This window comes from Anas platyrhynchos, chromosome 21 (genome assembly GCF_047663525.1).
Source record: "Anas platyrhynchos isolate ZD024472 breed Pekin duck chromosome 21, IASCAAS_PekinDuck_T2T, whole genome shotgun sequence".
Lineage (NCBI taxonomy): Eukaryota > Metazoa > Chordata > Aves > Anseriformes > Anatidae > Anas > Anas platyrhynchos.
The window spans coordinates 2,475,053-2,499,844 of NC_092607.1; positions in this window are offsets into that span (position 1 = coordinate 2,475,053).

Genomic DNA, 24,792 nt, shown 5'->3' on the forward strand with positions numbered 1-24,792 from the left:
TACAACTGAACTCCCCAGGGGAGCCTTTATGCAGCCCCACATGCAACGGGACCCTCCGGGTTCACTCTTTCACCGCAAGCCTAAATATATCCCTCGGCGCAATGGGAGAAGAATGAAAAAGAGGGCCTCAGAAAACGCATTGCAATTCCCCTTGGACCATCCAAAAGTGCCCCCAAAAAAAGGCTTTGGGTACATCTGAACTCCCCAGGGGAGCCTTAAAGCAGCCCCACATGCAACTGGACCCTCCGTATTCGCTCTTTCACAGCAACCCTAAATATAGCCCTGGCCCGCCTGGCAGTCGACTGAAAACTAGGGCTCCAGAAAATGCGTTTCAAGCCCCATTCACCCATCCAGAAGTGCCCCCAGAGGAAGGCTTTGGGTACAAGTGAACTCCCCAGGGGAGCCTTTACGCAGCCCCACATGCAACTGGACCCTCCGGGTTCACTCTTTCACCGCAAGCCTAAATATAGCCCTAGCACGCCTGGCATTCGACTGAAAGCTCGGGCCACAGAAAATGTGTTTCGAGCCCCATTCGCCCAGCCAAAAGTGCCCCCAAAGGAAGGCTTTGGGTACATCTGAACTCCCCAGGGGAGCCTTTACGCAGCCCCACATGCAACTGGACCCTCCGGGTTCACTCTTTCACCGCAAGCCTAAATATAGCCCTAGCACGCCTGGCATTCGACTGAAAACTCGGGCTCCAGAAAAGTCATTTAAAGCCTAATTCGCCCATCCAAAAGTGCCCCCAGAGGAAGGCTTTGGGTACAAGTGAACTCCCCAGGGGAGCCTTTACGCAGTCCCACATGCAACTGGACCCTCCTTGTTCACTGTTTACGAGCAACCCTAAATATAACCCTGGCCCGCCTGGCAGTCGACTTAAAACTCAGGCCCCAGAAAATGCATTAAAAGCCTAATTCGCCCATCCAAAAGAGCCACCAGAGGAAGGCTTTGGGTACAACTGAACTCCCCAGGGGAGCCTTTACGCAGCCCGACATGCAACTGGACCCTCCTTGTTCACTGTTTACGAGCAACCCTAAATATAACCCTGGCCCGCCTGGCAGTCGACTGAAAACTCGGGCCATAGAAAACGTGCTACAAGCCCCATTCGCCCATCCAAAAGTGGCCCCAGAGGAAGGCTTTGGGTACAACTGAACTCCCCAGGGGAGCCTTTACGCAGCCCCACATGCAACTGGACCCTCCTTGTTCACTGTTTACGAGCAACCCTAAATATACCCCTAGCCACCATGGCAGAAGACTGAAAACTCGGGCTCCAGAAAATGCGTTTCAAGCCCCATTCACCCATCCAGAAGTGCCCCCAAAGGAAGGCTTTGGGTACAAGTGAACTCCCCAGGGGAGCCTTTATGCAGCCCCACATTCAACTGGACCCTCCGGGTTCGCTCTTTACAGCAACCCTAAATATAACCCTAGCCAGCATGGCAGAAGACTGAAAACTCGGGCTACAGAAAAAGCGTTTCAAGCCCCTTTCGCCCATCCAGAAGTGCCCCCAAAGGAAGGCTTTGGGTACAAGTGAACTCCCCAGGGGAGCCTTTATGCAGCCCCACATGCAACTGGACCCTCTGTATTTGCTCTTTCACAGCAACCCTAAATATATCCCTGGCCCGCCTGGCAGCCGACTGAAAACACGGGCCATAGAAAACGTGCTACAAGCCCCATTCGCCCATCCAAAGTGGCCCCAGAGGAAGGCTTTGGGTACAACTGAACTCCCCAGGGAAGCCTTTACGCAGCCCCACATGCAACTCGACCCTCCTTGTTCACTGTTTACGAGCAACCCTAAATATACCCCTAGCCACCATGGCAGAAGACTGAAAACTCGGGCTCCAGAAAATGTGTTTCAAGCCCCATTCACCCATCCAGAAGTGCCCCCAAAGGAAGGCTTTGGGTACAAGTGAACTCCCCAGGGGAGCCTTTATGCAGCCCCACATGCAACTGGACCCTCCTTGTTCACTGTTTACAGCAACCCTAAATATAGCCCTAGCACGCCTGGCAGTCATCTGAAAGCTCGGGCCACAGAAAATGTGTTACGAGCCCCATTCGCCCATCCAAAAGTGCCCCCAAAGGAAGGCTTTGGGTACATCTGAACTCCCCAGGGGAGCCTTTACGCAGCCCCACATGCAACTGGACCCTTTGTGTTCGCTCTTTACAGCAACCCTAAATATAACCCTAGCCAGCATGGCAGAAAACTGAAAACTCGGGCCACAGAAATAGCGTTTCAAGCCCCATTCGTCCATCCAGAAGTGCCCCCAAAGGAAGGCTTTGGGTACAAGTGAACTCCCCAGGGGAGCCTTTACGCAGCCCCACATGCAACTGGACCCTCCTTGTTCACTCTTTACGAGCAACCCTAAATATACCCCTAGCCAGCATGGCAGAAGACTGAAAACTCGGGCCACAGAAAAAGCGTTTCAAGCCCCTTTCGCCCATCCAGAAGTGCCCCCAAAGGAAGGCTTTGGGTACAAGTGAACTCCCCAGGGGAGCCTTTATGCAGCCCCACATGCAACTGGACCCTCTGTATTTGCTCTTTCATAGCAACCCTAAATATAGCCCTGGCCCGCCTGGCAGTCGACTGAAAACTCGGGCCATAGAAAACGTGCTACAAGCCCCATTCGCCCATCCAAAAGTGGCCCCAGAGGAAGGCTTTGGGTACAACTGAACTCCCCAGGGGAGCCTTTACGCAGCCCCACATGCAACTGGACCCTCCTTGTTCACTGTTTACGAGCAACCCTAAATATACCCCTAGCCACCATGGCAGAAGACTCAAAACTCGGGCTCCAGAAAAGTCATTTAAAGCCTAATTCGCCCATCCAAAAGTGCCCCCAGAGGAAGGCTTTGGGTACAACTGAACTCCCCAGGGGAGCCTTTACGCAGCCCCACATGCAACTGGACCCTCCTTGTTCACTCTTTACGAGCAACCCTAAATATAACCCTGGCCCGCCTGGCAGTCGACTGAAAACTCAGGCCCCAGAAAATGCATTAAAAGCCTAATTCGCCCATCCAAAAGTGCCCCCAGAGGAAGGCTTTGGGTACAACTGAACTCCCCAGGGGAGCCTTTACACAGCCCCACATGCAACTGGACCCTCCTTGTTCATTGTGTACGAGCAACCCTAAATATACCCCTAGCCAGCATGGCAGAAGACTGAAAACTCGGGCCACAGAAAAAGCGTTTCAAGCCCCTTTCGCCCATCCTGAAGTGCCCCCAAAGGAAGGCTTTGAGTATATCTGAACTCCCCAGGGGAGCCTTTATGCAGCCCCACATGCAACTGGACCCTCTGTATTTGCTCTTTCATAGCAACCCTAAATATAGCCCTGGCCCGCCTGGCAGTCAACTGAAAACTCGGGCCATAGAAAACGTGCTACAAGCCCCATTCGCCCATCCAAAAGTGGCCCCAGAGGAAGGCTTTGGGTACAACTGAACTCCCCAGGGGAGCCTTTACGCAGCCCCACATGCAACTGGACCCTCCTTGTTCACTGTTTACGAGCAACCCTAAATATACCCCTAGCCACCATGGCAGAAGACTGAAAACTCGGGCTCCAGAAAATGCGTTTCAAGCCCCATTCACCCATCCAGAAGTGCCCCCAAAGGAAGGCTTTGGGTACAAGTGAACTCCCCAGGGGAGCCTTTATGCAGCCCCACATTCAACTGGACCCTCCGGGTTCGCTCTTTACAGCAACCCTAAATATAACCCTAGCCAGCATGGCAGAAGACTGAAAACTCAGGCCACAGAAAAAGCGTTTCAAGCCCCTTTCGCCCATCCAGAAGTGCCCCCAAAGGAAGGCTTTGGGTACAACTGAACTCCCCAGGGGAGCCTTTATGCAGCCCCACATGCAACGGGACCCTCCGGGTTCACTCTTTCACCGCAAGCCTAAATATAGCCCTCGGCGCAATGGGAGAAGAATGAAAAAGAGGGCCTCAGAAAACGCATTGCAATTCCCCTTGGACCATCCAAAAGTGCCCCCAGAGGAAGGCTTTGGGTACATCTGAACTCCCCAGGGGAGCATTAACGCAGCCCCACATGCAACTGGACCCTCCGTATTCGCTCTTTCACAGCAACCCTAAATATAGCCCTGGCCCGCCTGGCAGTTGACTGAAAACTAGGGCTCCAGAAAATGCGTTTCAAGCCCCATTCACCCATCCAGAAGTGCCCCCAGAGGAAGGCTTTGGGTACAACTGAACTCCCCAGGGGAGCCTTTACGCAGCCCCACATGCAACTGGACCCCCCGGGTTCACTCTTTCACCGCAAGCCTAAATATAGCCCTAGCACGCCTGGCATTCGACTGAAAGCTCGGGCCACAGAAAATGTGTTACGAGCCCCATTCGCCCATCCAAAAGTGCCCCCAAAGGAAGGCTTTGGGTACATCTGAACTCCCCAGGGGAGCCTTTACGCAGCCCCACATGCAACTGGACCCTCTGTGTTCGCTCTTTACAGCAACCCTAAATATAACCCTAGCCACAATGGCAGAAGACTGAAAACTCGGGCCACAGAAATAGCGTTTCAAGCCCCATTCGCCCATCCAGAAGTGCCCCCAAAGGAAGGCTTTGGGTACAAGTGAACTCCCCAGGGGAGCCTTTACGCAGCCCCACATGCAACTGGACCCTCCTTGTTCACTCTTTTCGAGCAACCCTAAATATAACCCTGGCCCGCCTGGCAGTCGACTGAAAACTCAGGCCCCAGAAAATGCATTAAAAGCCTAATTCGCCCATCCAAAAGTGCCCCCAGAGGAAGGCTTTGGGTACAACTGAACTCCCCAGGGGAGCCTTTATGCAGCCCCACATGCAACTGGACCCTCATTGTTCATTGTGTACGAGCAACCCTAAATATACCCCTAGCCAGCATGGCAGAAGACTGAAAACTCGGGCCACAGAAAAAGCGTTTCAAGCCCCTTTCGCCCATCCAGAAGTGCCCCCAAAGGAAGGCTTTGGGTACAAGTGAACTCCCCAGGGGAGCCTTTATGCAGCCCCACATGGAACTGGACCCTCTGTATTTGCTCTTTCATAGCAACCCTAAATATAGCCCTGGCCCGCCTGGCAGTCGACTGAAAACTGGGGCCATAGAAAACGTGCTACAAGCCCCATTCGCCCATCCAATAGTGGCCCCAGAGGAAGGCTTTGGGTAAAACTGAACTCCCCAGGGGAGCCTTTACGCAGCCCCACATGCAACTGGACCCTCCTTGTTCACTGTTTACGAGCAACCCTAAATATAACCCTGGCCACCATGGCAGAAGACTGAAAACTCAGGCTCCAGAAAATGCGTTTCAAGCCCCATTCACCCATCCAGAAGTGCCCCCAAAGGAAGGCTTTGGGTACAAGTGAACTCCCCAGGGGAGCCTTTATGCAGCCCCACATTCAACTGGACCCTCCGGGTTCGCTCTTTCACAGCAACCCTAAATATAGCCCTGGCCCGCCTGGCAGTCGACTGAAAACTCGGGCCATAGAAAACGTGCTACAAGCCCCATTCGCCCATCCAAAAGTGCCCCCAGAGGAAGGCTTTGGGTACAACTGAACTCCCCAGGGGAGCCTTTACACAGCCCCACATGCAACTGGACCCTCCTTGTTCACTGTTTACGAGCAACCCTAAATATACTCCTAGCCACCATGGCAGAAGACTGAAAACTCGGGCTCCAGAAAATGCGTTTCAAGCCCCATTCACCCATCCAGAAGTGCCCCCAAAGGAAGGCTTTGGGTACAAGTGAAGTCCCCAGGGGAGCCTTTATGCAGCCCCACATGCAACTGGACCCTCCGGGTTCACTCTTTCACCGCAAGCCTAAATAAATCCCTCGGCGCAATGGGAGAAGACTGAAAAAGCGGGCCTCAGAAAACGCATTGCGATTCCACTTGGACCATCCAAAAGTGCCCCCAAAGGAAGGCTTTGGGTACAACTGGACTCCCCAGGGGAGCCTTTACGCAGCCCCACATGCAACTGGACCCTCCGTATTCGCTCTTTCACCGCAAGCCTAAATATAGCCCTCGGCTCACTGGGAGAAAACTGAAAAAGCGGGCCTCAGAAAACGCATTGCGATTCCCCTTGGACCATGCAAAAGTGCCCCCAAAGGAAGGTTTTGGGTAAAAGTGAACTCCCCAGGGGAGCCTTTACGCAGCCCCACATGCAACTGGACCCTCCTTGTTCACTGTTTACGAGCAACCCTAAATATACCCCTAGCCACCATGGCAGAAGACTGAAAAGTCGGGCTCCAGAAAATGCGTTTCAAGCCCCATTCACCCATCCAGAAGTGCCCCCAAAGGAAGGCTTTGGGTACAAGTGAAGTCCCCAGGGGAGCCTTTATGCAGCCCCACATGCAACTGGACCCTCCGTATTCGCTCTTTCACAGCAACCCTCAATATAACCCTGGCCCGCATGGCAGAAGACTGAAAAATCGGGCCCCAGAAAACGTGCTACAAGCCCCATTCGACCACCCAAAAGTGCCCCCAAAGGAAGGCTTTGGGTACAAGTGAACTCCCCAGGGGAGCCTTTATGCAGCCCCACATGCAACTGGACCCTCCGGGTTCACTCTTTCACCGCTACCCTAAATATAACCCTCGGCGCAATGGGAGAAGACTGAAGAAGCGGGCCTCAGAAAATGCGTTAAAAGCCTAATTTGCCCATCCAAAAGTTCCCCCAGAGGAAGGCTTTGGGTACAAGTGAACTCCCCAGGGGAGCCTTAACGCAGCCCCACATGCAACTGGACACTCCGTATTCGCTCTTTCACAGCAACCCTAAATATAGCCCTGGCCCGCCTGGCAGTCGACTGAAAACTCGGGCCATAGAAAACGTGCTACAAGCCCCATTCGCCCATCCAAAAGTGCCCCCAGAGGAAGGCTTTGGGTACAACTGAACTCCCCAGGGGAGCCTTTATGCAGCCCCACATGCAACTGGACCCTCCTTGTTCACTGTTTACGAGCAACCCTAAATATACCCCTAGCCACCATGGCAGAAGACTGAAAACTCGGGCTCCAGAAAATGCGTTTCAAGCCCCATTCACCCATCCAGAAGTGCCCCCAAAGGAAGGCTTTGGGTACAAGTGAAGTCCCCAGGGGAGCCTTTATGCAGCCCCACATGCAACTGGACCCTCCGGGTTCACTCTTTCACCGCAAGCCTAAATATAGCCCTCGGCGCAATGGGAGAAGACTGAAAAAGCGGGCCTCAGAAAACGCATTGCGATTGCCCTTGGACCATCCAAAAGTGCCCCTAAAGGAAGGCTTTGGGAACAACTGGACTCCCCAGGGGAGCCTTAACGCAGCCCCACATGCAACTGGACCCTCCGTATTCGCTCTTTCACAGCAACCCTAAATATAGCCCTGGCCCGCCTGGCAGTCGACTGAAAACTCGGGCCCCAGAAAATGCATTAAAAGCCTAATTCGCCCATCCAAAAGTGCCCCCAGAGGAAGGCTTTGGGTACAAGTGAACTCCCCAGGGGAGCCTTTACGCAGCCCCACATGCAACTGGACCCTCCGTGTTCGCTCTTTACAGCAACCCTAAATATAACCCTAGCCAGCATGGCAGAAGACTGAAAACTCGGGCCCCATAAAAACTGTTAAAAGCCCCAATCGACTATCCAAAAGTGCCACCAAAGGAAGGTTTTGGGTACAAGTGAACTCCCCAGGGGAGCCTTTACGCAGCCCCACATGCAACTGGACCCTCCTTGTTCACTGTTTACGAGCAACCCTAAATATACCCCTAGCCACCATGGCAGAAGACTGAAAAATCGGGCTCCAGAAAATGCGTTTCAAGCCCCATTCACCCATCCAGAAGTGCCCCCAAAGGAAGGCTTTGGGTACAAGTGAACTCCCCAGGGGAGCCTTTATGCAGCCCCACATGCAACTGGACCCTCCGGGTTCACTCTTTCACCGCAAGCCTAAATATAGCCCTCGGCGCAATGGGAGAAGACTGAAAAAGCGGGCCTCAGAAAACGCATTGCGATTCCCCTTGGACCATCCCAAAGTGCCCCCAGAGGAAGGCTTTGGGTACAAGTGAACTCCCCAGGGGAGCCTTTATGCAGGCCCATACGATACTGGACTCCCCGTGTTCGCTGTTTACAAGCAACCCTAAATATAACACTAGCCAGCATGGCAGAAAACTGAAAACTCGGGCCACAGAAAAAGCGTTTCAAGCCCCATTCACCCATCCAGAAGTGCCCCCAAAGGAAGGCTTTGGGTACAAGTGAACTCCCCAGGGGAGCCTTTATGCAACCCCATATGCAACTGGACCCTCCGGGTTCACTCTTTCACAGCAACCCTAAATATAGCCCTCGGCGCAATGGGAGAAGACTGAAAAAGCGGGCCTCAGAAAACGCATTGCGATTCCCCTTGGACCATCCAAAAGTGCCCCCAGAGGAAGGCTTTGGGTACAACTGAACTCCCCAGGGGAGCCTTTACGCAGCCCCACATGCAACTGGACCCTCCTTGTTCACTGTTTACGAGCAAACCTAAATATACCCCTAGCCACCATGGCAGAAAACTGAAAACTCAGGCTCCAGAAAATGCGTTTCAAGCCCCATTCACCCATCCAGAAGTGCCCCCAAAGGAAGGCTTTGGGTACAAGTGAACTCCCCAGGGGAGCCTTTATGCAGCCCCACATGCAACTGGACCCTCCGTATTCGCTCTTTCACAGCAACCCTAAATATATTCCTGGCCCGCATGGCAGACGATTGAAAACTCGGGCCCCAGAAAAACTGTTAAAAGCATAATTCGCCCATCCAAAAGTGCCCCCAGAGGAAGGCTTTGGGTACAACTGAACTCCCCAGGGGAGCCTTTACGCAGCCCCACATGCAACTGGACCCTCCTTGTTCACTGTTTACGAGCAACCCTAAATATACCCCTAGCCACCATGGCAGAAGACTGAAAACTCGGGCTCCAGAAAATGCGTTTCAAGCCCCATTCACCCATCCAGAAGTGCCCCCAAAGGAAGGCTTTGCGTACAAGTAAACTCCCCAGGGGAGCCTTTATGCAGCCCCACATGCAACTGGACCCTCCGTATTCGCTCTTTCACAGGAACCCTAAATATATCCCTGGCCCGCATGGCAGACGACTGAAAAATCGGGCCCCAGAAAACGTGCTACAAGCCCCATTCGACCATCCAAAAGTGCCCCCAAAGGAAGGCTTTGGGTACAACTGGACTCCCCAGGGGAGCCTTAACGCAGCCCCACATGCAACTGGACCCTCCGTATTCGCTCTTTCACAGCAACCCGAAATATAGCCCTGGCCCGCCTGGCAGTCGACTGAAAACTCGGCCCCCAGAAAATGCGTTAAAAGCCTAATTCGCCCATCCAAAAGTGCCCCCAGAGGAAGGCTTTGGGTACAACTGAACTCCCCAGGGGAGCCTTTACGCAGCCCCACATGCAACTGGACCCTCATTGTTCACTGTTTACGAGCAACCCTAAATATACCGCTAGCCACCATGGCAGAAGTCTGAAAACTCGGGCTCCAGAAAATGCGTTTTAAGCCCCATTCACTCATCCAGAAGTGCCCCCAAAGGAAGGCTTTGCGTACAACTGAACTCTCCAGGGGAGCCTTTATGCAGCCCCACATGCAACTGGACCCTCCGGGTTCACTCTTTCACCACAAGCCTAAATATCGCCCTAGCACGCCTGGCAGTCGACTGAAAGCTCGGGCCACAGAAAATGTGTTACGAGCCCCATTCGCCCATCCAAAAGTGCCCCCAAAGGAAGGCTTTGGGTACATCTGAACTCCCCAGGGGAGCTTTTACGCAGCCCCACATGCAACTGGACCCTCCTTGTTCACTGTTTAAGAGCAACCCTAAATATACCCCTAGCCACCATGGCAGAAGACTGAAAACTCGGGCTCCAGAAAATGCGTTTCAAGCCCCATTCAGCCATCCAGAAGTGCCCCCAAAGGAAGGCTTTGGGTACAAGTGAACTCCCAGGGGAGCCTTTATGCAGCCCCACATGCAACTGGACCCTCCGGGTTCACTCTTTCACCGCAAGCCTAAATATAGCCCTCGGCAAAATGGGAGAAGACTGAAAAACGGGCCTCAGAAAACGTATTGCGATTCCCCTTGGACCATCAAAAAGTGCTCCCAAAGGAAGGCTTTGGGTACAACTGGACTCCCCAGGGGAGCCTTAACGCAGCCCCACATGCAACTGGACCCTCCGTATTCACTCTTTCACAGCAACCCTAAATATAGCCCTGGCCCGCCTTGCAGTCGACTGAAAACTCGGGCCCCAGAAATTGCGTTAAAAGCCTAATTCGCCCATCCAAAAGTGCCCCCAGAGGAAGGCTTTGGGTACAACTGAACTCCCCAGGGGAGCCTTTACGCAGCCCCACATGCAACTGGACCCTCCTTGTTCACTGTTTACGAGCAACCCTAAATATACCCCTAGCCAGCATGGCAGAAAAGTGAAAACTTGGGCTCCAGAAAATGCGTTTCAAGCCCCTTTCGCCCATCCAGAAGTGCCCCCAAAGGAAGGCTTTGGGTACAAGTGAAGTCCCCAGGGGAGCCTTTATGCAGCCCCACATGCAACTGGACCCTCCGTATTCGCTCTTTCACAGCAACCCGAAATATAGCCCTGGCACGCCTGGCAGTCGACTGAAAACTCGGCCCCCAGAAAATGCGTTAAAAGCCTAATTCGCCCATCCAAAAGTGCCCCCAGAGGAAGGCTTTGGGTACAAGTGAACTCCCCAGGGGAGCGTTTACGCAGCCCCACATGCAACTGGACCCTCCTTGTTCACTGTTTACGAGCAAACCTAAATACAACCCTAGCCAGCATGGCAGAAGACTGAAAACTCGGGCCACAGAAAAAGCGTTTCAAGCCCCTTTCGCCCATCCAGAAGTGCTCCCAAAGGAAGGTTTTGGGTACAAGTGAACTCCCCAGGGGAGCCTTTATGCAGCCCCACATGCAACTGGACCCTCTGTGTTCGCTCTTTCACAGCAACCCTAAATATAATCCTGGCCCGCATGGCAGACGATTGAAAACTCCGGCCCCAGAAAAACTGTTAAAAGCCCCAATCGACCATCCCAAAGTGCCACCAAAGGAAGGCTTTGCGTACAAGTGAACTCCCCTGGGGAGCCTTTATGCAGCCCCACATGCAACTGGACCCTCCTTGTTCACTGTTTACGAGCAACCCTAAATATACCCCTAGCCACCATGGCAGAAGACTGAAAACTCGGGCTCCAGAAAATGCGTTTCAAGCCCCATTCAGCCATCCAGAAGTGCCCCCAAAGGAAGGCTTTGGGTACAAGTGAACTCCCCAGGGGAGCCTTTATGCAGCCCCACATGCAACTGGACCCTCCGGGTTCACTCTTTCACCGCAAGCCTAAATATAGCCCTCGGCGCAATGGGAGAAGACTGAAAAAGCGGGCCTCAGAAAACGCATTGCGATTCCCCTTGGACCATCCAAAAGTGCCCCCAGAGGAAGGCTTTGGGTACAACTGAACTCCCCAGGGGAGCCTTAACGCAGCCCCACATGCAACTGGACCCTCCGTATTCGCTCTTTCATAGCAACCCTAAATATAGCCCTGGCCTGCCTGGCAGTTGACTGAAAACTCGGGCCCCAGAAAAACTGTTAAAAGCCTAATTCGCCCATCCAGAAGTGCCCCCAAAGGAAGGCTTTGGGTACAACTGGACTCCCCAGGGGAGCCGTAACGCAGCCCCTCATGCAACTGGACCCTCCGTATTCGCTCTTTCACAGCAACCCTAAATATATCCCTGGCCCGCCTGGTAGTCGACTGAAAACTCGGGCCCCAGAAAATGCATTGAACGCCTAATTCGCCCCTCCAAAAGTGCCCCCAAAGGAAGGCTTTGGGAACAACTGGACTCCCCAGGGTAGCCTTAACGCAGCCCCACATGCAACTGGACCCTCCTTGTTCACTGTTTACGAGCAACCCTAAATATACCCCTAGCCACCATGGCAGAAGACTGAAAACTCGGGCTCCAGAAAATGCGTTTCAAGCCCCATTCACCCATCCAGAAGTGCCCCCAAAGGAAGGCTTTGCGTACAAGTGAACTCCCCAGGGGAGCCTTTATGCAGCCCCACATGCAACTGGACCCTCCGTATTCGCTCTTTCACAGGAACCCTAAATATATCCCTGTCCCGCATGGCAGACGACTGAAAAATCGGGCCCCAGAAAACGTGCTACAAGCCCCATTCGACCATCCAAAAGTGCCCCCAAAGGAAGGCTTTGGGTACAACTGGACTCCGCAGGGGAGCCTTAACGCAGCCCCACATGCGACTGGACCCTCCGTATTCGCTCTTTCACAGCAACCCGAAATATAGCCCTGGCCCGCCTGGCAGTCGACTGAAAACTCGGCCCCCAGAAAATGCGTTAAAAGCCTAATTCGCCCATCCAAAAGTGCCCCCAGAGGAAGGCTTTGGGTACAACTGAACTCCCCAGGGGAGCCTTTACGCAGCCCCACATGCAACTGGACCCTCATTGTTCACTGTTTACGAGCAACCCTAAATATACCGCTAGCCACCATGGCAGAAGTCTGAAAACTCGGGCTCCAGAAAATGCGTTTTAAGCCCCATTCACTCATCCAGAAGTGCCCCCAAAGGAAGGCTTTGCGTACAACTGAACTCTCCAGGGGAGCCTTTATGCAGCCCCACATGCAACTGGACCCTCCGGGTTCACTCTTTCACCGCAAGCCTAAATATCGCCCTAGCACGCCTGGCAGTCGACTGAAAGCTCGGGCCACAGAAAATGTGTTACGAGCCCCATTCGCCCATCCAAAAGTGCCCCCAAAGGAAGGCTTTGGGTACATCTGAACTCCCCAGGGGAGCCTTTACGCAGCCCCACATGCAACTGGACCCTCCTTGTTCACTGTTTACGAGCAACCCTAAATATACCCCTAGCCACCATGGCAGAAGACTGAAAACTCGGGCTCCAGAAAATGCGTTTCAAGCCCCATTCACCCATCCAGAAGTGCCCCCAAAGGAAGGCTTTGGGTACAAGTGAACTCCCAGGGGAGCCTTTATGCAGCCCCACATGCAACTGGACCCTCCGGGTTCACTCTTTCACCGCAAGCCTAAATATAACCCTCGGCGCAATGGGAGAAGACTGAAAAAGCGGGCCTCAGAAAACGTATTGCGATTCCCCTTGGACCATCAAAAAGTGCTCCCAAAGGAAGGCTTTGGGTACAACTGGACTCCCCAGGGGAGCCTTTATGCAGCCCCACATGCAACTGGACCCTCCTTGTTCCCTTTTTACGAGCAACACTAAATATACCCCTAGCCAGCATGGCAGAAAACTGAAAACTTGGGCTCCAGAAAATGCGTTTCAAGCCCCTTTCGCCCATCCAGAAGTGCCCCCAAAGGAAGGCTTTGCGTACAAGTGAACTCCCCAGGGGAGCCTTAACGCAGCCCCACATGCAACTGGACCCTCCGTATTCACTCTTTCACAGAAACCCTAAATATAGCCCTGGCCCGCCTGGCAGTTTACTGAAAACTCGGGCCCCGGAAAATGCATTAAAAGCCTAATTCGCCCATCCAAAAGTGCCCCCAGAGGAAGGCTTTGGGTACAACTGAACTCCCCAGGGGAGCCTTTATGCAGCCCCATATGCAACTGGACCCTCCGGGTTCACTCTTTCACCGCAAGCCTAAATATAGCCCTCGGCGCAATGGGAGAATACTGAAAAAGCGGGCCTCAGAAAACGTATTGCGATTCCCCTTGGACCATCCAAAAGTGCTCCCAAAGGAAGGGTTTGGGTACAAGTGAAGTCCCCAGGGGAGCCTTTACGCAGCCCCACATGCAACTGGACCCTCCGGGTTCACTCTTTCACAGCAACACTAAATATAACCCTAGCACGCCTGGCAGTCGAGTGAAAGCTCGGGCCACAGAAAATGTGTTACGAGCCCCATTCGCCCATCCAAAAGTGCCCCCAAAGGAAGGCTTTGGGTACATCTGAACTCCCCAGGGGAGCCTTTACGCAGCCCCACATGCAACTGGACCCTCCGTGTTCGCTCTTTACAGAAACCCTAAATATAACCCTAGCCAGCATGGCAGAAGACTTAAAACTCGGGCCACAGAAAAAGCGTTTCAAGCCCCTTTCGCCCATCCAGAAGTGCCTCCAGAGGAAGGCTTTGGGTACAAGTGAACTCCCCAGGGGAGCCTTTATGCAGCCCCACATGCAACTAGACCCTCCGTATTCGCTCTTTCACAGCAACCCTAAATATAACCCTGGCCCGCATGGCAGACGACTGAAAATTCGGGCACAAAAAAACGTGCTACAAGCCCCATTCGACCATCCAAAAGTGACCCCAAAGGAAGGCTTTGGGTACAACTAAACTCCCCAGGTGAGCCTTTATGCAGGCCCATACGCAACTGGACCCCCCGTGTTCGCTCTTTAGAAGTAACCCTAAATATAACACTAGCCAGCATGGCAGAAGACTGAAAACTCGGGCCACAGAAAAAGCGTTTCAAGCCCCTTTCGCCCATCCAAAAGTGCCCCCAGAGGAAGGCTTTGGGTACAAGTGAACTCCCCAGGGGAGCCTTTATGCAGCCCCACATGCAACTGGACCCTCCTTGTTCACTGTTTACGAGCAACCCTAAATATACCCCTAGCCACCATGGCAGAAGACTGAAAACTCGGGCTCCATAAAATGCGTTTCAAGCCCCATTCACCCATCCAGAAGTGCCCCCAAAGGAAGGCTTTGGGTACAAGTGAACTCCCCAGGGGAGCCTTTATGCAGCCCCACATGCAACTGGACCCTCGGGGTTCACTCTTTCACCACAAGCCTAAATATAGCCCTAGCACGCCTGGCAGTCGACTGAAAGTTCGAGCCACAGAAAATGTGTTACGAGCCCCATTCGCCCATCCAAAAGTGGCCCCAAAGAAGGCTTTGGGTACATCTGAACTCCCCAGGGGAGCCTTAACGCAGCCCCACATGCAACTGGACCCTCCTTGTTCACTGTTTACGAGCAACCCTAAATATACCCCTAGCCAGCATGCCAGAAAACTGAAAACTTGGGCTCCAGAAAACGCGTTTCAAGCCCCATTCACCCATCCAGAAGTGCCCCCAAAGGAAGGCTTTGGGTACAGCTGAACTCCCCAGGGGAGCCTTTATGCAGCCCCACATGCAACTGGACCCTCCGGGTTCACTCTTTCACAGCAACCCTAAATATAACCCTGGCCCGCCTGGCAGTCGACTGAAAACTTGGGTCACAGAAAATGGGTTAAAAGCCTAATTCGCCCATCTAAAACTGCCCCCAGAGGAAGGCTTTGGGTACAACTGAACTCCCCAGGGGAGCCTTTACGCAGCCCCACATGCAACTGGACCCTCCTTGTTCACTGTTTACGAGCAACCCTAAATATAGCCCTAGCCACCATGGCAGAAGACTGAAAACTCGGGCTCCAGAAAATGCGTTTCAAGCCCCATTCACCCATCCAAAAGTGCCCCCAAAGGAAGGCTTTGGGTACAAGTGAACTCCCCAGGGGAGCCTTTATGCAGCCCCACATGCAACTGGACCCTCCGGGTTCACTCTTTCACCGCAAGCCTAAATATAGCCCTCGGCGCAATGGGAGAAGACTGAAAAAGCGGGCCTCAGAAAACGCATTGCGATTCCCCTTGGACCATCCAAAAGTGCCCCCAAAGGAAGGCTTTGGGTACATCTGAACTCCCCAGGGGAGCCTTAACGCAGCCCCACATGCAACTGGACCCTCCGTATTCGCTCTTTCACAGCAACCCTAAATATAGCCCTGGCCCGCCTGGCAGTCGACTGAAAACTCGGGCCCCAGAAAATGCATTAAAAGCCTAATTCGCCCATCCAAAAGTGCCCCCAGAGGAAGGCTTTGGGTACAACTGAACTCCCCAGGGGAGCCTTAACGCAGCCCCACATGCAACTGGACCCTCCGTGTTCGCTCTTTACAGCAACCCTAAATATAACCCTAGCCAGCATAGCAGAAGACTGAAAACTCGGGCTCCAGAAAATGCGTTTCAAGCCCCTTTCGCCCATCCAGAAGTGCCCCCAAAGGAAGGCTTTGGGTACAAGTGAACTCCCCAGGGGAGCCTTTATGCAGCCCCACATGCAACTGGACCCTCCGTATTCGCTCTTTCACAGCAACCCTAAATATAACCCTGGCCCGCATGGCAGACGACTGAAAAATCAGGCCCCAGAAAACGTGCTACAAGCCCCATTAGACCATTCAAAAGTGCCCCCAAAGGAAGGCTTTGCGTACAATTGAACTCCCCAGGGGAGCCTTTATGCAGGCCCATACGCAACTGGACCCCCCGTGTTCGCTGTTTACAAGCAACCCTAAATATAACACTAGCCAGCATGGCAGAAAACTGAAAACTCGGGCCACAGAAAAAGCGTTTCAAGCCCCTTTCACCCATCCAGAAGTGCCCCCAGAGGAAGGCTTTGGGTACAAGTGAACTCCCCAGGGGAGCCTTAACGCAGCCCCACATGCAACTGGACCCTCCGGGTTCACTATTTCACCGCAAGACTAAATATAACCCGAGCAAGCTTGGCAGTCGACTGAAAGCTCGGGCCACAGAAAATGTTTTACGAGCCCCATTCGCCCATCCAAAAGTGCCTCCAAGGAAGGCTTTGGGTACATCTGAACTCCCCAGGGGAGCCTTTACGCAGCCCCACATGCAACTGGACCCTCCGGGTTCACTCTTTCACAGCAACCCTAAATATAGCTCTGGCCCGCCTGGCAGTCGACTGAAAACTCGGGCCATGAAAATGCGTTAAAAGCCTAATTCGCCCATCCAAAAGTGCCCCCAGAGGAAGGCTTTGGGTACAAGTGAACTCCCCAGGGGAGCCTTTATGCAGCCCCACATGCAACTGGACCCTCCTTGTTCACTGTTTACGAGCAACCCTAAATATACCCCTAGCCACCATGGCAGAAGACTGAAAACTCAGGCTCCAGAAAATGCGTTTCAAGCCCCATTCTCCCATCCAGAAGTGCCCCCAAAGGAAGGCTTTGGGTACAACTGAACTCTCCAGGGGAGCCTTTATGCAGCCCCACATGCAACTGGACCCTCCGGGTTCACTCTTTCACAGCAACCCTAAATATAGCCCTGGCCCGCCTGGCAGTCGACTGAAAACTCGGGCCCCAGAAAATGCATTAAAAGCCTAATTCGCCCATCCAAAAGTGCCCCCAGAGGAAGGCTTTGGGTACAACTGAACTCCCCAGGGGAGCCTTTATGCAGCCCCACATGCAACTGGACCCTCCGTGTTCGCTCTTTACAGCAACCCTAAATATAACCCTAGCCAGCATGGCAGAAAAGTGAAAACTCGGGCCACAGAAAAAGCGTTTCAAGCCCCTTTCGCCCATCCAGAAGTGCCCCCAAAGGAAGGCTTTGGGTACAAGTGAACTCCCCAGGGGAGCCTTTATGCAGCCCCACATGCAACTGGACCCTCCTTGTTCACTGTTTACGAGCAACCCTAAATATACCCCTAGCCACCATGGCAGAAGACTGAAAACTCGGGCTCCAGAAAATGCGTTTCAAGCCCCATTCACCCATCCAGAAGTGCCCCCAAAGGAAGGCTTTGGGTACAATTGAACTCCCCAGGGGAGCCTTTATGCAGCCCCACATGCAACTGGACCCTCCGGGTTCACTCTTTCACAGCAATCCTAAATATAGCCATGGCCCGCCTGGCAGTCGACTGAAAACTCGGGCCCCAGAAAAACTGTTAAAAGCCTAATTCGTCCATCCAAAAGTGCCCCCAGAGGAAGGCTTTGGGTACAAGTGAACTCCCCTTGGGAGCCTTTATGCAGCCCCACATGCTACTGGACCCTCCTTTTTAACTGTTTACGAGCAACCCTAAATATACCCCTAGCCACCATGGAAGAAGACTGAAAACTCGGTCTCCAGAAAAAGCGTTTCAAGCCCCATTCGCCCATCCAGAAGTGCCCCCAAAGGAAGGCTTTGGGTACAAGTGAACTCCCCAGGGGAGCCTTTATGCAGCCCCACATGCAACTGGACCCTCCGGGTTCACTCTTTCACCGCAAGCCTAAATATAGCCCTCGGCGCAATGGGAGAAGACTGAAAAAACGGGCCTCAGAAAACGCATTGCGATTCCACTTGGACAATCCCAAAATACCCCCAAAGGACGGCTTTGGGTACAACTGGACTCCCCAGGGGAGCCTTTACGCAGCCCCACATGCAACTGGACCCTCCGGGTTCACTCTTTCACCGCAAGCCTAAATATAGCCCTAGCACGCCTGGCAGTCGACTGAAAGTTCGGGCAACAGAAAATGTGTTACGAGCCCCATTCGCCCATCCAGAAGTGCCCCCAGAGGAAGGCTTTGGGTACATCTGAACTCCCCAGGGGAGCCTTTATGCAGCCCCACATGCAACTGGACCCTCCGTATTCGCTCTTTCACAGCAACCCTGAATATAACCCTGGCCCGCATGGCAGACGACTGAAAAATTGGGCCACAGAAAACGTGCTACAAGCCCCATTCGACCATCCAAAAGTGGCCCCAAAGGAAGGCTTTGGGTACAAGTGAACTCCCCAGGGGAGCCTTTATGCAGCCCGACATGCAACTGGACCCCCCGTGTTCGCTGTTTACAAGCAACCCTAAATATAACACTAGCCAGCATGGCAGAAAACTGAAAACTCGGGCCACAGAAAACTGTTAAAAGCCCCATTCGACCATCCAAAAGTGCCCCCAAAGGAAGGCTTTGGGTACAACTGAACTCCCCAGGGGAGCCTTTATGCAGCCCCACATGCAACTGGACCCTCCTTGTTCACTGTTTACGAGCAACCCTAAATATACCCCTAGCCACCATGGCAGAAGACTGAAAACTCGGGCTCCAGAAAATGCGTTTCAAGCCCCATTCACCCATCCAGAAGTGCCCCCAAAGGAAGGCTTTGGGTAGAAGTGAAGTCCCCAGGGGAGCCTTTATGCAGCCCCGCATGGAACTGGACCCTCCGGGTTCACTCTTTCACCGCAAGCCTAAATATAGCCCTAGCACGCCTGGCAGTCGACTGAAAACTCGGGCCCCAGAAAATGAATTAAAAGCCTAATTCGCCCATCCAAAAGTGCCCCCAAAGGAAGGCTTTGGGTACAACTGAACTCCCCTTGGGAGCCTTTATGCAGCCCCACATGCAACTGGACCCTCCGGGTTCGCTCTTTACAGCAACCCTAAATATAACCCTAGCCAGCATGGCAGAAGACTGAAAACTCGGGCCACAGAAAAAGCGTTTCAAGCCCCTTTCGCCCATCCAGAGGTGCCCCCAAAGGAAGGCTTTGGGTACAACTGAACTCCCCAGGGGAGCCTTTATGCAGCCCCACATGCAACTGGACCCTCCTTGTTCACTGTTTACGAGCAACCCTAAATATACCCCTAGCCACCATGGCAGAAGACTGAAAAATGGGATCCAGAAAATGCGTTTCAAGCCCCATTCACCCATCCAGAAGTGCCCCCAAAGGAAGGCTTTGGGTACAACTGAACTCCCCAGGGGAGCCTTTATGCAGCCCCACATGCAACTGGACCCTCCGGGTTCACTCTTTCACCGCAAGTCTAAATATAGCCCTAGCACTCCTGGCAGTCGACTGAAAGTTCGAGCCACAGAAAATGTGTTACGAGCCCCATTTGCCCATCCAAAAGTGCCCCCAAAGGAAGGCTTTGGGTACATCTGATCTCCCCAGGGGAGCCTTTACGCAGCCCCACATGCAACTGGACCCTCCGTGTTCGCTCTTTACAGCAACCCTAAATATAACCCTAGCCAGCATGGCAGAAGACTGAAAACTCGAGCCACAGAAAAAACGCTTCAAGCCCCTTTCGCCCATCCAGAAGTGCCCCCAAAGGAAGGCTTTGGGTACAACTGAACTCCCCAGGGGAGCCTTTATGCAGCCTCACATGCAACTGGACCCTCCTTGTTCACTGTTTACGAGCAACCCTAAATATACCCCTAGCCACCATGGTAGAAGACTGAAAACTCGGGCTCCAGAAAATGTGTTTCAAGCCCCATTCACCCATCCAAAAGTGCCCCCAAAGGAAGGCTTTGGGTACAAGTGAACTCCCCAGGGGAGCCTTTATGCAGCCCCACATGCAACTGGACCCTCCGGGTTCACTCTTTCACCGCAAGCCTAAATATAGCCCTCGGCGCAATGGGAGAAGACAGAAAAAGCGGGCCTCAGAAAACGTATTGGGATTCCCCTTGGACCATCCAAAAGTGCCCCCAAAGGAAGGCTTTGGGTACAACTGAACTCCCGAGGGGAGCCTTAACGCAGCCCCACATGCAACTGGACCCTCCGTATTCGCTCTTTCACAGCAACCCTAAATATAGCCCTGGCCCGCCTGGCAGTCGACTGAAAACTCGGGTTCCAGAAAATGCATTATAAGCCTAATTCGCCCATCCAAAAGTGCCCCCAGAGGAAGGCTTTGGGTACAACTGAACTCCCCAAGGGAGCCTTTACGCAGCCCCACATGCAACTGGACCCTCCTTGTTCACTGTTTACGAGCAACCCTAAATATACCCCTAGCCACCTTGGCAGAAGACTGAAAACTCGGGCTCCAGAAAATGCGTTTCAAGCCCCATTCACCCATCCAGAAGTGCCCCCAAAGGAAGGCTTTGGGTACAACTGAACTCCCCAGGGGAGCCTTTATGCAGCCGCACATGCAACTGGACCCCCCGTGTTCGCTGTTTACAATCAACCCTAAATATAACCCTAGCCAGCAATGCAAAAAACTGAAAACTCGGGCCACAGAAAAAGCGTTTCAAGCCCCTTTCACCCATCCAGAAGTGCCCCCAAAGGAAGGCTTTGGGTACAACTGAACTCCCCAGGGGAGCCTTTATGCAGCCCCACATGCAACTGGACCCTCCGGGTTCACTCTTTCACCGCAAGCCTAAATATAGCCCTAGCACGCCTGGCAGTCGACTGAAAGCTCGGGCCACAGAAAATGTGTTACGAGCCCCATTCGCCCATACAAAAGTGCCCCCAAAGGAAGGCTTTGGGTACATCTGAACTCCCCAGGGGAGCCTTTACACAGCCCCACATGCAACTGGACCCTCCGGGTTCGCTCTTTACAGCAACCCTAAATATAACCCTAGGCAGCATGGCAGAAGACTGAAAACTCGGGCCACAGAAAAAGCGTTTCAAGCCCTTTCGCCCATCCAGAAGTGCCCCCAAAGGAAGGCTTTGGGTACAACTGAACTCCACAGGGGAGCCTTTATGCAGCCCCACATGCAACTGGACCCTCCGTATTCGCTCTTTCACAGCAACCCTAAATATAGCCCTGGCCTGCATGGCAGACGACTGAAAAATCGGGCCCCAGAAAACGTGCTACAAGCCCCATTCGACCATCCAAAAGTGTCCCCAAAGGAAGGCTTTGGGTACAAGTGAACTCCCCAGGGGACCATTTATGCAGGCCCATACGCAACTGGACCCCCCGTGTTCGCTCTTTAGAAGCAACCCTAAATATAACACTAGCCAGCAAGGCTGAAAACTGAAACCTCGGGCCACAGCAAAGCTGTTAAAAGCCTAATTCGCCCATCCAAAAGTGCCCCCAGAGGAAGGCTTTGGGTACAACTGAACTCTCCAGGGGAGCCTTTATGCAGCCCCACATGCAACTGGACCCTCCGTGTTCGCTCTTTACAGCAACCCTAAATATAACCCTAGCCAGCATGGCAGAAGACTGAAAACTCGGGCCACAGAAAAAGCGTTTCAAGCCCCTTTCGCCCATCCAGAAGTGCCCCCAAAGGAAGGCTTTGGGTACAACTGAACTCCCCAGGGGAGCCTTTATGCAGCCCCACATGCAACTGGACCCTCCGGGTTCACTCTTTCACCGCAAGCCTAAATGTAGCCCTAGCACTCCTGGCAGTCGACTGAAAGCTCGGGCCACAGAAAATATGTTACGAGCCCCATTCGCCCATCCAAAAGTACCCCCAGAGGAAGGCTTTGGGTACATCTGAACTCCCCAGGGGAGCCTTTACGCAGCCCCACATGCAACTGGACCCTCCGTGTTCGCTCTTTACAGCAACCCTAAATATAACCCTAGGCAGCATGGCAGAAGACTGAAAACTCGGGCCACAGAAAAAACGTTTCAAGCTCCTTTCGCCCATCCAGAAGTGCCCCCAAAGGAAGGCTTTGGGTACAAGTGAACTCCCCAGGGGAGCCTTTATGCAGCCCCACATGCAACTGGACCCTCCGGGTTCACTCTTTCACCGCAAGCCTAAATATAGCCCTAGCACTCCTAGCAGTCGACTGAAAGCTCGGGCCACAGAAAATGTGTTACGAGCCCCATTCGCCCATCCAAAAGTGCCCCCAAAGGAAGGCTTTGGATACATCTGAACTCCCCAGGGGAGCCTTAACGCAGCCCCACATGCAACTGGACCCTCCGTGTTCACTCTTTCACCGCAAGCCTAAATATAGGACTCGGCGCAATGGGAGAAGACTGAAAAAGCGGTCCCCAGAAAACGCATTGCGATTCCCCTTGGACCATCCAAAAGTGCCCCCAAAGGAAATCTTTGGTACAACTGGACTCCCCAGGGGAGCCTTAACACAGCCCCACATGCAACAGGACCCTCCGTATTCGCTCTTTCACAGCAACCCTAAATAGAGCCCTGGCCCGCCTGGCAGTCGACTGAAAACTCGGGCCCCAGAAAATGCATTAAAAGCCTAATTCGCCCATCCAAAAGTGCCCCCAGAGGAAGGCTTTGGGTGCAAGTGAACTCCCCAGGGGAGCCTTTACGCAGCCCCACATGCAACTGGACCCTCCTTGTTCACTGTTTACGAGCAACCCTAAATATACCCCTAGCGACCATGGCAGAAGACTGAAAACTCGGGCCACAGAAAATGAGTTTCAAGCCCCATTCACCCATCCAGAAGTGCCCCCAAAGGAAGGCTTTGGGTACAACTGGACTCCCCAGGGGAGCCTTTATGCAGCCGCACATGCAACTGGACCCTCCGGGTTCACTCTTTCACAGCAACCCTAAATATAACCCTGGCCCGCATGGCAGACGACTGAAAAATCGGGCCCCATGAAAACGTGCTACAAGCCCCATTCGACCATCCAAAAGTGCCCCCAAAGGAAGGCTTTGGGTACAAGTGAACTCCCCAGGGGAGTCTTTATGCAGGCCCATACGCAACTGGACCCCCCGTGTTCGCTGTTTACAAGCAACCCTAAATATAACCCTAGCCACCATGGCAGAAAAGTGAAAACTCGGGCCACAGAAAAAGCGTTTCAAGCCCCATTCACCCATCCAGAGGTGCCCCCAAAGGAAGGCTTTGGGTACAACTGAACTCCCCAGGGGAGCCTTTATGCAGCCCCACATGCAACTGGACCCTCCGGGTTCACTCTTTCACCGCAAGACTAAATATAGCCCTCGGCGCAATGGGAGAAGACTGAAAAAGCGGGCCTCAGAAAACGGATTGCGATTCCACTTGGACCATCCCAAAATGCCCCCAAAGGAAGGCTTTGGGTACAACTGAACTCCCCAGGGGAGCCTTTATGCAGGCCCATACGCAACTGGACCCTCCGGGTTCACTGTTTCAGCGCAAGCCTAAATATAGCCCTAGCACGCCTGGCAGTCGACTGAAAGCTCGGGCCACAGAAAATGTGTTACGAGCCCCATTCGCCCATCCAAAAGTGCCCCCAAAGGAAGGCTTTGGGTACATCTGAACTCCCCAGGGGAGCCTTTACACAGCCCCACATGCAACTGGACCCTCCGGGTTCGCTCTTTACAGCAACCCTAAATATAACCCTAGGCAGCATGGCAGAAGACTGAAAACTCGGGCCACAGAAAAAGCATTTCAAGCCCTTTCGCCCATCCAGAAGTGCCCCCAAAGGAAGGCTTTGGGTACAACTGAACTCCACAGGGGAGCCTTTATGCAGCCCCACATGCAACTGGACCCTCCGTATTCGCTCTTTCACAGCAACCCTAAATATAGCCCTGGCCTGCATGGCAGACGACTGAAAAATCGGGCCCCAGAAAACGTGCTACAAGCCCCATTCGACCATCCAAAAGTGTCCCCAAAGGAAGGCTTTGGGTACAAGTGAACTCCCCAGGGGACCATTTATGCAGGCCCATACGCAACTGGACCCCCCGTGTTCGCTCTTTAGAAGCAACCCTAAATATAACACTAGCCAGCAAGGCTGAAAACTGAAACCTCGGGCCACAGAAAAGCTGTTAAAAGCCTAATTCGCCCATCCAAAAGTGCCCCCAGAGGAAGGCTTTGGGTACAACTGAACTCTCCAGGGGAGCCTTTATGCAGCCCCACATGCAACTGGACCCTCCGTCTTCGCTCTTTACAGCAACCCTAAATATAACCCTAGCCAGCATGGCAGAAGACTGAAAACTCGGGCCACAGAAAAAGCGTTTCAAGCCCCTTTCGCCCATCCAGAAGTGCCCCCAAAGGAAGGCTTTGGGTACAATTGAACTCCCCAGGGGAGCCTTTATGCAGCCCCACATGCAACTGGACCCTCCGGGTTCACTCTTTCACCGCAAGCCTAAATGTAGCCCTAGCACTCCTGGCAGTCGACTGAAAGTTCGAGCCACAGAAAATGTGTTACGAGTCCCATTCGCCCATCCAAAAGTGCCCCCAAAGGAAGGCTTTGAGTATATCTGAACTCCCCAGGGAAGCCTTTATGCAGCCCCACATGCAACTGGACCCTCCGTGTTCGCTCTTTACAGCAACCCTAAATATAACCCTAGCCAGCATGGCAGAAGACTGAAAACTCGAGCCACAGAAAAAACGCTTCAAGCCCCTTTCGCCCATCCAGAAGTGCCCCCAAAGGAAGGCTTTGGGTACAATTGAACTCCCCAGGGGAGCCTTTATGCAGCCCCACATGCAACTGGACCCTCCGTATTCGCTCTTTCACAGCAACCCTATATATAACCCAGGCCCGCATGGCAGACGACTGAAAAA